Source organism: Palaemon carinicauda, chromosome 18 (genome assembly GCF_036898095.1).
Source record: "Palaemon carinicauda isolate YSFRI2023 chromosome 18, ASM3689809v2, whole genome shotgun sequence".
NCBI classification, from domain to species: Eukaryota; Metazoa; Arthropoda; class Malacostraca; order Decapoda; family Palaemonidae; genus Palaemon; species Palaemon carinicauda.
This window is the reverse complement of record NC_090742.1, coordinates 51,529,962-51,547,590: the sequence shown is the minus strand read 5'-3', so window position 1 is coordinate 51,547,590 and position 17,629 is coordinate 51,529,962. Positions and strand designations below refer to the sequence as shown.

Below are 17,629 nucleotides of genomic sequence, written 5' to 3'. Positions count from 1 at the left end.
GGAATCGACTACGCCAATCTCGCAACCAAACAATGCACCGACCGAGAAGCACAGGATCACCTGACGGGGCCATCCGCGCTCAAGATAAGTGCGATTCCCCTCGGACCAGCAGGAGTAACTATTCTTTGCGACACCAGCACCGGCCGCCCACGTCCCTGGATACCAGCCTCCTGCAGAAGGAAAATATTCGATATCATCCATGGACTTTCACACCCCTCAGGACGCACCACCGCTCACCTTCTGTCTGAAAAGTTCGGCTGGCCAGGGATAAAAAAGGACACCCGGGAATGGGTGAAGTCATGCATCAACTGCCAGTCAAGCAAAGTCAGCCGTCACACCGAATCGGGGGTAGGCGATTTCCCCCAGCCAAAAAGACGTTTCGGTCACATACACATCGACGTCGTGGGACCATTGCCCCCTTCTGGATCTGCTCCCTACCTGCTTACGATCATCGATCGCTCCACGAGGTGGTTGGAGGCATCGCCGATGACCGAAGCTACGACTCAAGCATGCGCCGAAGCCCTCCTGTCAAGCTGGGTGAGCAGGTTTGGCGTTCCTGACGACATCACGACAGACAGAGGCCCCGCTTTCCTCTCAGAAATATGGCTCGCTTTGGCGAACCTGATGGGGACGACGCTCCACAGCACCACGGCATACAACCCCGCGGCAAACGGCATGGTCGAAAGAACTCACCGCGCCCTCAAGGCGTCCCTGATGGCGAGCTGCACCGACGGGGACTGGAAATCACGACTTCCTTGGGTACTCCTCGGCCTTCGCACCGCCCCTCACGCAGACGGCGAACCTTCGCCCGCCGAAAAGGTTTACGGGGAGGCGCTCGCAGTTCCTGGCGAATTCTTTCCCTCATCAACCGACGACACGCAGCTGGATCACCTAAGGGACATCGCCAGGAAGTTCAGGCCATGTCTCAAAACTTACCAGGACAGAACCAAGCACTTCAACCCAAAAAACCTGGATGACTGCAGGTACGTTTTCGTCTGTGTCGACGCTCATCGACAACCACTAACTAGACCTTATCGAGGCCCCTACCGGGTAATTAAGAAGACAACGAAAGCCTTCCTTCTCGACGTCCATGGCCAAGAGGACTGGATCTCAATAGACCGCGTGAAACCAGCGTTTCTCGAAGGAAGCAACACCACCTCCGCCGGACTTGGCAGATCCAGAGTGCCACCTCAAAACAAGGCGCCCAACGAAAGAAAAATCATCAAACGATGACAAAAGGAAGAGATCCTTACGGCGACCGCCGATGCGCCCCTCCGTTCAAAAACAAGAGGAACCCTCCGAAGGCCCGAAAAGATACGAAGATTGATCATCAGCCCTCTACGCCGCCCGATGTCTGGGGGGGGGGGGAGTACTTGTAAGGACACCGCTCCCTTGTCGTCCAGAAAATCAACAAACTGTTTATTTATTTGAATTCTCCTTTCGCCACACCGTGGTTTCCCATGTATATGTATTACGCTCTATCAGAGCTACATTTTGACATATGTATTATGTCATTACATGTTTCTGTTAACTCATAATTCGTATATTTGTAAGTGTAAGAAAACACATATATTTTGGCGGGCAATTCAATCTGATTTGGCGTCAGCGCCATCCTACCTTTCCGTCCACACCTTGTAATATACTCCCACGCACATTTGAATAAAGTATCAGTTGATCTTGGTGACGCTTGTCTCAATGTCCTTACAATATATATATATAACGGATTTTGAAGCAAAGCAAAAAATCTATTTTTGGGTGAGATGGCCATGTCGTCCTGATGGAAGGTTCCTATTGGCAGCTTTCTAAGGGATATTTAGCTACAGTGATACTACCAGAGAATTGACCGTAGGTCTCTAGAATTCCAACTTCTGGCGCAAGTATCCTTAAAATTTTTCTTAAGGATATTGCATAATATCAGGGGACGTATATCTTGATATGACACATGGCAATCTTCCCTGCGAATAGCGTTTTCGCTTTGAGGGGGAAGAGTGGAGAAATTGAAGGGGAGCCGTTATCAAGGTTACCCTTCCTCCCCTACTATTACAGGACTCCAAGATGGCGCCCATTCCTTGTAGCATTGAGTTTGGTGCTACAGATATAGTAGTTTCGGGAGGGATTATTACCTAAGCCTTTTCTAAAAAAAGGAGGGTGGGTCCATCAGTACGACATGGCCATCTCACCCAAAAATTGATTTTTGGCTTTGCTTCAAAATCCGTTTTTTTGGGCTCAAGCCATGTCGTCCTGATAGAAGTTTACCAGAGAATTACTTGAAAGTACTGTATCTGTGGATTTGTATAAGTGCCTCAACCTTTGATTAGCTTTTATATGGTCACCCAGACCATTGAGAGATATAACGATACCGTTATACGTCACTACCACTAATCATGGAACAAAGTTAGGCCTTCCTGCCCCCTGCAGGGAAGTGTCTTTGCGAGACAGTAAAAAGCTTCAAGGTTTGTATACGTGTAGGAACAAATGTAAGTATCGATCAGATCTATTTGTTTCTATGTATCAGTACAATGAGTAGGAATTTTACTTAGGAAAATAAGTCAAAGAACTCCGGCTACTTTTTATTTTGCTACTTATGGGGTGAAATAAGATTCAATTACACATTTTTATTCATTTATTTAAGTTAAATGAGTAAAATGGGGTAACATGTGTAATAAATATAAAGGAGAATTATACATTCAACCTATACAAACAATGTTTTTCTACTTGAAAGGGAAGAAAAGGGTTAATGCCACTCATAATAATTGATAAAATTATCAAGATAATCTTACTGTAAATGTTGGATACCATCGACACTGTGTACAATGTACACATGGCACAAGTGTCATTTGTATAATTCTTCACCTGAAAATTGAACAGTCTTAGTGTCACCAGAGTGACACTCACATAAAAGGATATTGCACTAGAAAGAGTCAACATCTTTTCACCTGAATTGAGAGTCCCAATCAATTCACTGTTTATTGCAGCACTAGACGACAGATGTCACTATACTACCTACCGCCACCACATAAAGTTTGAGTTCATGCCCTTGTTTCGCATAATGTTTGTAAAACACTCTAGAGGACTTTCAACCAGTGTAAGAGCGAAGACGCTCAAAGTCCATATACTGAAAAAAGTTCAGTGAGGAAGCAATTTTTCTCGGATCATGGCCTGCGGGTGTACTGTCAGGATCCGCTCAGCGAATGAAGTAGGTGAGCTTCGCCCTCAGCTGTTTTAGGGATAGGTTTAATCCTGAGGTTTTCCCTTTGAAGACCTGTCCTCCCCTGAAGTCTGAAGTTCTTCGAAGATAGACCTTTAGACATTCTACTGGACATAGAGAGACATCTTCCTTCAGAGGGCAGATTCTCCAGGGACCCCACCTTTTGGTGGGTAGCTCGTTCTTGGCGAGAAAGGTAGGATCAGGAGAGAGATTCAGCTATCCCGCTTCTGTGAACTGAATATGGCCCTCGTCTCTTGATAGGGCTACTATTTCACTAACTCTAGCCCTTGAGGCTATAGCGAACAGGAAAATCACTTTTTGGGTTAGATCCTTAAGAGAACAATCTTCATTGTTCAAGGCTGAAGCATAGTGCAAGATTTGTCCAGAGACCATGAAATGGGCTTCGGAGGGGCTGCAGGTCTAGTCTAGTGCATGCTTTCGGGATCTTGTTAAAGATTTCATTCGCCAGGTCCACCTGGAAGGCGTATAGAAGAGGTCTAGTCAAGGCTGACTTACACGAAGTTATCGTGTTGACAGCCAAGCCTTGTTCATGAAGGTGGATGAAGAATGACAAGCAGAAGTCTATTGAGATTGCTCTTGGCCTTTTTGCTTTAACGAAAGTAATATACCTTCACCAAGACGATTCGTATTGTCTTCTGGTTGACTTTGACTTGTATTCTTCTAAGAAGTCTATACTGACTTTTGAGATCAATCTTTCTTTACCGCCAAGGTGAGAAAATCATGAGATGAAGGTTTTGGGTTCTCTATGATGAAGCGAAGACAGTCGACTTCTGAACCAGTTGAGATAGAGCTGGGTTCGGTAGAGGGACCAGCCTCAGCTTCAGTTCCATCACCAGAGGGAACCAATTGCTCTTGGGCCACTTGGGGGCCACCAGTGCTGTAGTTCCCTTGAAGGATCTCAGCTTGTTGAGGACCTTCAGCAGGAGATTGGTTGGAGGGATCAGGTAAATCCGGTTCCAAGCATTCCAATCAAGGGACATGACGTCCGTCGCTTCTGCCAGAGGATCCTCGTACAGGGCTATGTATCGAGGTAGTTTCTTGTCGCTCGTCGCGAAGGGGTCGATCTTCAGTTCTGGGACTTGTCCCAAGATGAAGGAGAATGAGCCTGCATCTAGGGACCATTCTGACTCTATCGGCTATAGCCTGGATAGAGCGTCCACCGTCAGATTGCGGAAGCCTTGTAGGTGAACAGCTGATAAGTGCCATCTCTTCTTTTTTGCTAGACGAAAGATGGCTAACATCATATGGTTGATATGGGGCGATCTCGAGCCTTGTCGGTTCAAACATCTCACTATCACTTCACTGTCCAAGACCAGCCTGATGTGGGCTGATCTGTGAGGTGATAGTTTCTTCTCTGTCAGCAGGACTGCCATGGCCTCCAGAATATTGATGTGAAATGTCTTGCACAGGGATGACCAAGTCCAGTCCGTCAAGGCATCCATGTGGATGGTCACCGATGGGGGAGGTAGTTGTAAGGGGACGGTCCTTGTTAGGCTCTTGACCTTTGACCACGGTTTGAGAAGTGATCGTAGTAAGGTCGGTATCGGTCTTTGTAGATCTCTTCGAGCGTATCTTCTCCAGACTCCTGACGCATCTTTCAGCTGTGCTCTTAGCACTGGGTCTGTTACTGCTGCAAACTGGAGAGAGGCAGTACTCTTTCCTGTTGGCATCTTGAGATCCTGTCGGATTTCAATAGTCTCTTGACAGACCCCGCAATCTCTCTCCTCTTCCTTGGGGGAATGGAGAGGCGGTGTGACTTCAAGTTCCATTGGATTCCCAGTCATTGAAACTCCTGAGCTGGAGAGAGTCGAGACTTCTTGAAGTTGATCTTGAATCCTAGATGTTCCAGGCACTGGATCACTTTCTTGGATGCTTGCAGACAAGCAGTCTTGGATGCTGCCCACACCAGCCAGTCGTCCAGGTACGCTGGTACCTGAACACCTTCTAGACGTAGTTGTTGTACGACTGCGTCTGCAAGTTTCATGAAGATCCTTGGGGCTATGTCTAGTCCAAAGGGTATGGCTCTGAAGACATACTTTATCCTCTGTAACTTGAATCCTAGGTAGGAGGAGAGGGGGCGGCTGACTGGGAGGCGCCAATAATCATCTGCCAGGTCTATTAAGACTGTGTACGCCCCTTTCGGTAACAGGGCCCTTATGTGTTTAAGGATTAACATCCTGAACTTGTTGTTCTCGATGAACTTGTTGAGTGGCAACAAGTCCAGAATGACTCTGAGTTTGTCTGAGTCCTTCTTGGAAACACGAAACAGCCTTCCCTGGAATTTGATGGACTTTGCTTTCCTTATAACCTTCTTGCTCAAGAGTTCTAAGGCATATTCTTCCAATAAGGGGGTGGAGTGTTGGAAGAATTGAGGAAATGACGGTGAAGACTTGGTCCATTTCCATCCTAGTCCATTTTTTATTAGGCTGTGGGCCCAGGGATCGAAGGTCCAATGATCCCGAAAGTGTTGGAGCCTCTCTCCTACCTGAAGCATCTCTTTGCTTAGGATGTCCGGAGGGTTTGCCCCCCTGATCGCGTCCTCCCCTGTCTCGAGATGGGTGTCTTGAGGAGCCCCGATGGGAACCTCTTCCTTTCGGACGAAAGGTAGTGGTGTGCCTCTCAAACCCTGGGTTGAACGCTGGTGACTGGGCAACCAGCAGTTGATGTACCACTTGGAATGTGGTCTGTGGTTGAGCAACCACTTGGGGCACCGTGGTCATGGTGACTGTAGAATGTTGCTGGGCAGGCCAAGAGGGTAGTCTTGGCTTCTTCAACTTCCGTGTAGGTTGGGGGCCCACATCCGGGGAAGACTTCCTCTTTGAAAAGATGCCCCACTTCTGGAGAAGGTTCCTATTCTACGTGGTGGCTTTCTCGACTATCTCTTTGACCGTTTTACTCGGAAAGAGGCCTTTACCCCAGATGTTGGAAGAAATCAGCTTCCTGGGTTTGTGTTTGACTGCTGCAGCAGCAAACACAAACTCTCTACAGGCTCTCCTAGCCTTCATGAAGGTGTACAAGTCCTTCACTAAGGTGGCCATATGCATTTTGGCCAGGACTGTGAGCATGTCTGGGGTGCCTTTGTGGCCCGAACACATCTCAATGCAGTTCTGCAGGGACAGGGAGGTGGTAAGCCTCTCTTTCGTCTCTTGTTCCCTACGCAAGAGAAAGTCTGACAGCTTAGGGAGATTCTCGGTGAACTGTCGTCTCGTGATATCTGCATTTAGCTTACCTACTGAGAAGGTTAGGTGAACTTCCTTCCATTCCTTCTTATCCATTGGCAGGGCTAACGACAGAGGCCTACACTCCTCTAGTGCAGGGCATGGTTTGCCTGCCTCAACTGCCTTGGCAACAGCCTGGAATGCCTTCGACGTAAAGGGGAAGGTTCTGGAAACAGGAGCAAGAAAGGTATTTTTTTTTATGGAATTTTAAAGAAAAACACAGGATCCATATTGGATTGGAGCTCAGCCACTCGGCCTGTGACGTCCTCCTCCACTCAAGGGCGAGCCCATGAGGGAACAGTCTTCAATGCTCAGGAGTAAGTAAATACTCAAGAGCTGCTTCCCCCTCAGAGGACGACACTCAAACTCGTCATCGTGGTTGAACTCGTTCCGAGTTTTGGACTTAAACTCATCAATCACACTATAGAATTGATCCTATGTAGTATGATCATAGGGTGTTTCTTGCTTAATGCAGACACTTTCGAGTTAGTATAACCCGCCTTCTTCAGGCTGCTTGGCAAGAGAGCCTAAGCCTTGTCGTGGTCGAAAACCATGACCTCCTTCGGTTCCGTCTCCTCCTTTGACGCTGGCTCATGCTTCAGTCGAATAAAGCAGTTAGGGTAGGAGTTGAAGCTCGGCCAGAACTGAATGCCGTCTAGGGGGACAGCTCCCATCTTCTCTGAGATGTCGAGTTTGCCGTTGGTAATCGGCATATACTCCGCATACCTCTAGGGATTAGTCTCAGAGCAGGATGGCAGGTCTAGAACTCTGGGTTGCTTGTAAGACCCTCGGGAGGTGGTGATCCGTGCTTCACGGAGCTCTCTTTTGAGCTTCGCTTCCCTTTCTTCGCCTTGTTTGCAAAAATTTTCCATTAATGAAGTAATATGAGCCAAAACTGCCTGGCTCATGGCATCTAATGGAGGAGTAGGAGCTGAAGATGTAAATGGTGTCGGCTCTAGTGCCGGCACGGGTGGGAGGGACTCCCCCACTTCCGACAACTCAACTTCTTCTTCTCCTTCGGGAGGTAGAGTAGTCTCTTCCTCGGGATTGTCCCTAAGGAGATCCTTCTCTGTATCCATGGACACTTCAGACATCCTTTCCTCCTGGTGGATGTCCGTGCCTTGTATCGCCTCACTGACGTCCGTCTCGATTGCAATCTGGACGCAGGGAGGTCCGGGTCATGTTTGGGGCACAACAGCTTCATTACCCCCTTTGGGGAACAGCAATCCTATCATTGGGCAGGTACGGTCCCGGAGAATTCTTCTGGAACCCTCGTACCCAATTGCGCAGCTTTTCTTGTGCTGCATCTCTCAACTCCGCTGACTTGGGGTCGTTGAAACCTTCGACCATCATGGCCGAGCAGACGTTGCAGTCCTGGGGATCCCAGTACCGCAAGGTTTCGGTGGTAATGGAGCAGGCGGCATGAGTCCTACACATAGTGTGACCACAAAAGTTCCTACTCTTGTGGTTGCAGTATATCACCTCGCACTTCATTTTGGGCTCCTCCTGTAAAGAAAGGAAATATAAATGAGTATGCGGTTATTTATCACACTTGATAAATAGGTACTATGCAATAAAAATATTGGTATCTTATCCATTATAGCTTAGGATAGTAAGCTAGAAAGGAATAGGAAAGACACATACCTGTGTCCCCTATCCAGCCAATTGCTGTGACCTCCCCCAATGTTAATATAAAAATTTCCTTAATAAGGAAAACTCAAGAGAGAAGGGTTCTAACCTCTAGGGATAGAATTAGTGTATACTAACACTAGCCCTTCCATAAAAGTATTAATATTCTGGGGTAAGTTATAAACTGATGACTTTATCAGTGTATTGAAGGAATACTTCACTTCAATATAAAATTGGTCTCTACAATAGACTGTGAAAGGACACACTGGGTATGTTGGTAATATAAACTACTGTATAATATATATTATAGTTTTCTGTCTGCAGTATATACTATACTGCAAATATACTGGCTACTGTATAATCACATACTGTAATTCAGCCAGAGTGTTGCCAGCTAGGATAGCACCTGGTGGCATACCGGCTGGGTTAGTACCTGACAGCACTAGCCGACAGAAAGAGAGAAAGCATGGAGTCAAGGGCTGCCTTATTAATGTAGCTTTGTACAATAAATAAGGGTGTAGGTATTTTAATCCTACTACCTTCCTCCAGAATGAGGGTTCAAATGGAAGGGGAGAATGAATCATTCAAGCTTCCATCCAGCCACAATATCTGTTGCTGGTCGCTGCCGGTTTCAGGGATACGGATAGCAGTCCAAGGGAGGACTGAAGAACACTCAAAGGCAAAAAGGAGGTCTCCCACCGGCAGCCGTCACAGCCGGCACAACCTTTCCCGGAGCCTTGCGTCTGTAGGGGAAAGTCGGAGTGGCTATCAGGCTGCCATTGTAGGAGCCTGGCCAGCACTACGATCTACCCGGCAAGTAGGGAGAATGTAGGACAACGGCCTCAGTGAAGCGATGGCTAAGCTATCGCTAAAGGACAGAGAGGGGCAGGGATTGCCTTCATTTCCAAACAAGGGAAAAACTTCGTTTCAATATTGGCGCCATCCTAGGCGGCAGAAGAATATCTATTCTTCAGCCTAGGGTCTGCCGAAAAAAGACTTGTCTTCTAGACCACAGGGGAGAAGGTGGCGGCATAATACTACCTCTTCAGGTACGGCCTAGGGAAGCTAAGCTTCCTATGCCAACAACTGTAAGCCAGTAGGGGAGTGACCACTCACCCGGCAGCTAAGCCGTCGGCATAAAGACTGAATACTTTGAGTTACTGTCGAAAACCCAAACCAGGATACTCACCAGCAAGGGTAGGAGACAGAAAAAAAACTAGCCTAGTCAAGCCGGAGAGCATTACTCATGGCAAGACCAAGATAGGGTTGTCGCCTATAGCGGCACTCAGAAGGAAGGAGAGATTACCCTTAAATCTCCGCAGGAGATGAGTATTGAGTTATATAAATAATTCTAGGAGATATACTATCTCCTGTTGAATTGATAAAATGATACATGAGGGTAAACGGGGATAATGTATGAAAGTATACTAAAGTGCATAGGCTAGGTTAGCCTAGCGCAGGACGAGATCTCGGCTACCTATGTCACCAAGACTCTTAACGTATACGATCGACACATGTAGGAAGAGGAAAATTGTATGCATAATCATATCTTCACTAGTATAATTTTGCCTGAATAGCTATAATTCATTAAAGCTAATACCAGGAATGTCGTTCTGCTGACTAAATAAAGCATGCATGACGAACGACAGCGCCCAAAATGGCACCTCCGGTGACTGGCCATGCTCCTTAAAACACATTAAATTATGGTAATTTCATTATGAGACAGGAGCTAAAAATTATACACTGTAAAGATTAAATACTCAATTTTCCAGAGGCAGAAGATGCTGGAGAATGCATAATTAATCCTCAAAAGTAACAATCTAGAACGCTAGATGAACAGGAAGAAGACCGTGCGAATTTGCTACAAAAATAGGAATAAGCGCCATCTTGGAGCCCTGTAGTAGTGGGGGAGGAAGGGTAACCTTGATAATGGTTCCCCTTCAATTTCGCCACTCTTCCCCCTCAAAGTGAAAACGCTATTCGGGGTGAAGATTGCCATGTGTCATATCAAGATATACGTCCCCTGATATTATGCGATATCTTTAAGAAAAATCTTAAGGATACTCGTGCTAGAAGTTAGAATTCTGGAGACCTACGGTCAATTCTCTGGGAGTATCACTGTAGCTAAATATCCCTTAGAAAGCTGCCAATAGGAACCTTCCATCAGGACGACATGGCTTGAGCCAATATATATATATATATATATATATATATATATATATATATATATATATATATAGATATATTTATACATATATATATATATATATATATATATATATATATATATACATATATATATATATATATATATATATATATATATATATATATATATATATATGTATATATATATATATATATATATATATATATATATATATATATATATATATATATATATATGTATATATATATATATATATATATATATATATATATACATATATATATATATATATATATATATATATATATATATATATATGTATATACATATATCTATATGTACATATATATACCGTAGTCTATTGATGATTTTATTTATATAACATATATTGTTTTCATTTGTGTATTGAAGAGATGATACCCACTCTGTAAAATGAGCCCCCCTCATGTAGATACGTAAGTATTTTATGCAAATTACGTAAGACTTTCGTCGTTAATTTCATTATATTCTTTATTCAAGTTAAAATATGTAATTTACGTATTTTTTGTAAAGAATTAACTTTTTATTTCACGTATGTTTGCTATGAAGTCTTGCGTAGTCTATTTGAAAGTGTTGTAGGATTCATGCGAGATAGGAACAAGGGCTTAAGTAATGTTCTTTTATATTCTATGATGTATTGTGTCATGATTGAGAGAGAATTTCAGAACATGTGCTTTGGATTGTTCTTTAACACGTACTTTCGAAATTTCGGGAATATCTGGTGAGAGGATGTTATCTTTTTTTTTGTTTCGGAGACAATAGCTGGGTGGAGCTAGCTGGGAAGTCGTCTCGCAGGTGCGTTGCAGTATGTCTCAGAGTTGCCTAAAACTCTTGATTTCGCCTCTTGACATTTTCATCTAGTTGGAAACTTTGACTTAAAGCACAACCCCTATGTTACCAGAACCCCATCCTAGAAGATTCTGGAATTAGCCAAAATTTGATATATAAGGACCCAAGGTTGGGTGAGAGTGAGAGACAGAGAGACATAGAGATTGATTCAAAAATGCAGCCAGAAGATAGCCTCCTTCCCCTCTCCCTCTCTCATTTGCGCCCGTAACCCAGTTTACTGTCGAGAGTGTTCAGTGCGTTCTAGTGTGTCCTCTCCTAAGTGACTCTGTGCCCCAAAGCAAATTGTGTGTCACGCAAGACTAGTATGAGTGAGATAAGGTTACTGGCTGAATGATGAGTGAAGTTGTTCTTCACATCAACGTCCGTTTAAAGTTAACAAAACGCTGTTAGCGTTAATTAAAATCAATTGAATCAAAAGTTATGCTTTCACGTGAATTTGGGGAATATTGAACCACGCAGGCAATGCTTCACGGAAGCGTTAAGTTAAGCATATGATCAGTGTTAACTTTATACGTACGATGCAATAGTAATTAAATGATTAAAAACACTCAATTCTTCCCACCCTAGGGGTATGGATAGAACAAACAAAACGTAAGCCAATATCAGTCGAGTTCAGCAACAAGTCCGGCCAATGATAAATTCAAAATTATGGGGGTGAATCCCAATCCAAGTCTGACACCCAACGTTTTATATGAAATGTTTTTACAAAGAAAATTACTGGCGTAATGAAAACTTTGTGTTCGTCGAGCGGCAAAAGGAGAAAAGTGACTTCCTTCTCGGCGTTAAAATGTGAACAGTTATTTGACACTAGCATGAATGACAATTCGAGACAAACTAGGTCCATAGAGACATCGTATTTCTGACAGTGAGAGTCTTGGATGTCGTCTTTAATGAAAACGTTTGCAAGGGGAACATTAGAAACAGAATTTATATTCAGCACGAGCTGAAGGATGTCAGGGGGATTATAGCGATAACGTGACAAAGCATCAAGGCAAAAATGAAATTTACGCTTTGAGGTTAAAGCAAGTGATTGACCTGGAAAATGCTGCTGTACGACTTGGCAATAATAATAAATGCTTAAAGTTGTGCCATGTATAACAGAATGAAAATAATGAATGACGTTCAATGTACCGTTATCCTCAAGCAAGGTGAATTGTAAACAGGCTCTAAGCTCCGGTGCTAGGTCTACATGTGTGACCTTCGCTAAATCCGCCGTCAGCGCAAAAGGTTCCTTTCTGACTGCTAAAGTCTTAACCTTGCGATCACGTGGCTCGTTCTGAGAGCGGGTTTCAGATTTTGACGTGGATATTCTAGCGTCAACACGGATTGGAGCGGAAGTTACGGGCTTAAGAACTGGACAATCAGGCAACGTGAGCACTGGTCCATAGGATGGTACGACTTTAATGATTGAATCTACAACCGGTACAGGCCTCTGCTGGCTATCACGCACACGGTTAAGTTGTGTGGTATTTGAGCTACCACGAGGGGAGTCCATGTTGAGACTTTGAATGAGTTTTTCTCCGGGACGGACTGTCACCGGCGGCAAAGACAAAGGGGGTTGAGGGCGATCAAACGCTGGCGGCTTAAGGTTCGGAGATGAGGACAGAGCAGGTGGGGCTGACACAAAATTACTAATCGTATGCCGTGTTGGCAACATAGTACTGGAATGGGACGATTGAATAGGTTGGGGAGTTATTGCAAAATTAATTACATTGTGCTTGACTGCCGAGACATTAGGGGTATTAACTGAGGGATGTGTCACTGAAGGCGTCACCCTCAAAGAAGAATTAGCCTGATTAGCTTTAATTAGTAAATTGGGATGAGCCATGAGGCTATTAAAGGCGATCTCAATTTTACTTGAACAGGCAGCAAGCACTGGATAATTCAATTTAACGATGGGATGGTCGTAATGACGTCTCCAAAAACTCTTGTAATCACAAAGTTCGTCTTTTACTTTACCAATAAGGGTTTTAAAATGATTTATGGCTTCTGGACCCATGCTGGGAAAATCTACAGAAGCCAGAGCATGAAGTGCTAGGTCTGCGTCTTCACAAACAAAGGTGAATGTCATCTCCTGCTCCTGAAGCCTAGCGCTAATCTCCTCGGGGCTGAGCGATTCCGCCTTAGGCGGTGGAAGGATGTTTACGTTAAAAGTGAAGTCCGCCATCTTGGAATGACCACGTTTTGATGAACGGATTCGTAAAAGCAAACAAAGGGTAACTGAATTTCCAAAGGAAGGTAAAAATGAAACGTTACAAATTTACAAGCTTGATAATTGAACATTTAAATTTACTCATGATGGGAGGAAAATGGTTAATTGACAAACAAATTGTAAATAGTGAATTTACTTTAGAAATTTCAAACTGACCGAGCCCAACAAAGCAGACGATGCTCGGTTATGTGACTTTAGACTTCAATAAACAGAATTATTTACGCACGTGGCGATAATGACTAATTAAGTTACTTTAAAGTGAAACATATTAGAAAGCACACAGGCTTATGAATGCAAAGATTCAAGTTAAAAGTTAAAATAACAGGTCGAGGCTGACACTGTTGTTACGATTTCACAATTACGGGCGCACTAAGGCAACCACTGAACTACTCAAAATGTAGATAGGCGCACGAGGCACCGACTTAGCTTTTAAAGTGCACTCTCGGGGAGGCTAAACAAAAATGAGATTTCCCTCACGCGGAGGTAAAACAAAAATATTCTCGCTAAAGGACAAAAAGAATATCTCCTCGCTAAAGGAAATTAAATGCACTACACGCAGTAATTTACTTACGGTAGAAAACAATTACGCACCCTTAGTTTGGGCTGTAAATAAGATCCGCCATCTCGGAACAAACACGTGGAATGAAACGGACTCGGTGTTATTAAGTTTCTACGTTACTCGTAAGACTTAAAATTATGTTGCGCCAATTCGCTCTTTAGGACAAGGACACGTGCTAGCTATACGGTGATGTTAGTTAGAAAAGTTAAGGTTGGTTAGGGAAGGTAAACGACACAAAGGAAGGTAGACCAAGGTACATATAATTTATTTCGGTTGAACTGGGTGAATTAGAATAAAATTATTTTCTTTTGTGTAAGCGCAAATGAGAGGTGAGGGGCGGGGCTTAAGGTTTTGTCGAGTAGTGGTGTTCGGTATGTATTCATTCTGGCGTTCAAACTTTGCACGGGAAAGTTGCTCCTTTTGACCGAGTGTTATACGGCATGGCAGAACCTTCAATATCAGACTTATTAGCTGAAATGAAGTCTCAAAGGAAGAAATTAAAGAGTTTGTCAATGCGAAAGTTTCGGGTTTGAGAGAGGAAATTCAAGGTGCAAGTGCTACAGCGTCGTCAGAGATAAAGAAATTCAAAGGGCAGAACGAAATACAGTGGAGTTTAAAAGGACATAAAGTTCAATATAACTTCAATTCTGACATTCAAGAATCCTTGGATTCTATTAGCTGGGCAATTGACAATGGATAACTTGACTATGCAAAAGAAGTAATTAAAGAAGCAGGAGAGAAAATTAAGGAGCGAAACAAGCATATTCGAATAGCTGATTCTTCGTCTGGAGGGTGGGAGACCGTAAACCAGTACGTTACAAATCCGGTTGCCAGTGATTCGGATGATGAAAGCAAGATTTACAAAGCGGAAAACAGAGCGCTCAAGAAACGTAAGAAGGACAAGGATACTCGCTTGGGAACCGGGAGGGATTCGAATGCTAAACCCGCTGTTACTGCTCCCAATCCGTTCTCGAGTTATGGTGCTTCCGTTCCTGCTGTTCCTTACGTTCCACGGCCGATTCTTCAACCTAGACTGCAGGTCGGAAATTTTCCCTTTCGAGTCGGTGGGTGCTATGTCTGCGGGGATTTCACCCACTTACAACGGGAATGCCCGCTCCTCAGGTCAAGATCCGCCCCTAGTTCAGTCGGAGGACAATCAGAAAAAAAGCAGAGTACAGTCTGACGCTTCAAGTTTTGTTAAAGATGAGTATTGCTTACTTGACAATTATGAATTTGAAAGTCAAAGTGTTACTGATTCAAGTATTAAAGGCAGATTAAGGTTAAATGTACAATTTTGGGAAAATATTGGTGCTTATGACAGTGTTTTAGATATTATAAAACACGGTTATAAAATTCCTTTTCACACTATGCCTTGTAGAAATGTTCTTAAAAATAACAATTCTTCACTTATGCATAAGGAGTTTGTTGATAGTGCAATTTCAGAATTGTTAAATCAAGGACTTATTGAACAATGCAATTTTGCTCCTTATATTGTTAATCCTCTAACAGTTTCTGTCCAGTCAAACAATAAAAAGAGACTTATTTTAGATTTAAGATGAGTCAATTTACATATACTTAGACAAAGCGTGAAGTATGAGGATATTAGAACGGCACTTCTATATCTCAAGTCTAATTCATTTATGTTCAGTTTTGATTTACATTCAGCTTATCATCATATTGAAATGTTTTACCCCCATACAGAATTTTTGGGATTTGCGTGGATAAGGAATGGAGAACAAAAATTTTTTAAATTTTTGGTTCTCCCGTTTGGATTAAAATCGGCTCAGTATGTTTTTACAAAAGTTACTAGGCCTCTTATTAAGAAGTGGAGGTGAGAGGGAAAACGAGTCATTATGTATTTGGATGATGGTATCGGTGTTGGTTGTGACGTACAAGAAACTAGGTCAATGGCGGAGAGTGTTCGGGAAGATTTACGGTTGAGTGGTTTTGTTATCAATGATCGTAAATCAGTGTGGTCACCAGTGCAGAACTTAGTTTGGTTAGGTTTTTGTATTGACACGATGAGGTTAGTTTTGAAAGTTCCAAAAAAAAAAAAAAAAAAAAAAGATTAAAGAAAGTTCGAGATACCGGTTTAGAAATCATGGGTGATTGTGTCAAATTTAGAAAAGTGTTTGTTTGGATAAGGTCTGTTAGTCAGCTGATGACAAGGTGCTTGAGTGTTGACATTTTAAATTCAAGGTCATGGAATGATCATATAGTTTTATCAAATGACAGTTGTGGTCAAATTCAGTTTTGGTTAGACAACATAGATGCTATTAATATTAGGCAGTTGAAGTGTCAACCATCGTGTGTTAAGTTTGTATTTTCGGATGCTAGTGGACATGCTTTTGGTGGTTATGTTGTAAATTCTAGGCATGGTATTTCTCATGGAATGTGGATCATTTGAGATTGATTGGTTTGCTAGTGATAGTAATCACAAATTAGATAAGTTTTATTCAAGGTACTGGAACATGAAATGTAGCGGTATTGATGCATTTACAGAGAGTTGGGCTAACATAAGAGGGTGGTTCTGTCCATCTATTTATTTGGTAGGTAGAGTTTTGGCAAAAATGTCAGAAGATAAAGTTTGCGGTGCTTTGGTGGTTCCGAAATGGGAATCGTCAAGTTTTTGGCCATTGTTGTGTCCAGATGGTACACAATTTGATCATTTTGTTAAGGGTGTTGTTTATTTACCATCACAGAAGGATTTTTATATGTGTGGGAAAAGTTATGATTCAATGTTTGGAAATGTTGATCTGAATTTTTATATGCTATGTTTGAAAATTGACTTTAAATAAAAGCATGTGTTTATTAAGGTTTTTATTTTACATCTATTTTTGCAGGCATATGAAAATGACGTAGCCAATCTTCCGGAATCTGTAAAAGAAAATATAGAGAGAATTCCAGAATTATTAGCAGAGTGGCGTGCAAGTTCTACGACTAAAGTGTACTATCGGAGCTATATGAAGTGGGTTACGTGGTTGGAGAAGAATGGCATTCATGATAAAAAGTCTACTATGAAGCCTTTGGTGATTTGTATGTATTTAGCAAGTTTAATTCAGGAAGGAGTTTCAGTGAGTGTGTTATCTTCAGCCTTGTATGGAATTCGCTGGGCATATTCCGTTATTGGAATTTCATCTCCGGCAGATTCGGATTTAGTGAAGAGTGTGTATGAGGCAGGGAAAAGACGTTTGTCTGTACCGATAACAAAAAAAGAGCCTATAAATGCAGAAATGTTAAAACAAATGTACTGTAAATTTTTTGAAAGTGGAAACATTTATAATCAAAGAACAATATGTGCATGTTTGGTTGCATATTCTGGTTTTTTGCGATGCAGTGAGTTATTGAACATCAGATGTTCAGATGTTTGTTTTGAACAAACGCATATGTCTATTTTTATTGAGAAAAGTAGACTGATATATATAGAGATGGTCAACATGTTGTAATTGCTAGGACACATACTGATGTATGTCCTGTCAGAAATCTGGAGAAGTATTTTATGTGGTGTGGGTTTTCTAATGAAAGTTCTGAATTTATTTTTCGGAATATTACTAAAACAAAGGCAGGTTATCAGATTAGAAAGGTTAATAAACCTTTGACTTATTCAAGAATGCGGGAACTGTTTATTGAAGCTTTTAAATCTATAGTTTCAGACATTTCAAAATACGGTTTGCATAGTCTAAGAGCGGGTGGTGCGACAGTTTGTGCTAATTCTGGCGTTTCA

The 17,629-nt window shown here is 42.7% G+C and overlaps 1 non-coding gene across 1 annotated transcript; it reads right to left on the bottom strand.

Annotated features, from left to right (window-relative positions):
• Positions 1 to 6,693: 6,693 nt before the first annotated feature.
• LOC137658058 (small nucleolar RNA U3) lies at positions 6,694 to 6,899 on the bottom strand. The gene has a single exon (XR_011047244.1). It is a non-coding gene; the product is annotated as a small nucleolar RNA U3 (small nucleolar RNA).
• Between the last annotated feature and the right edge of the window lie 10,730 nt (positions 6,900 to 17,629).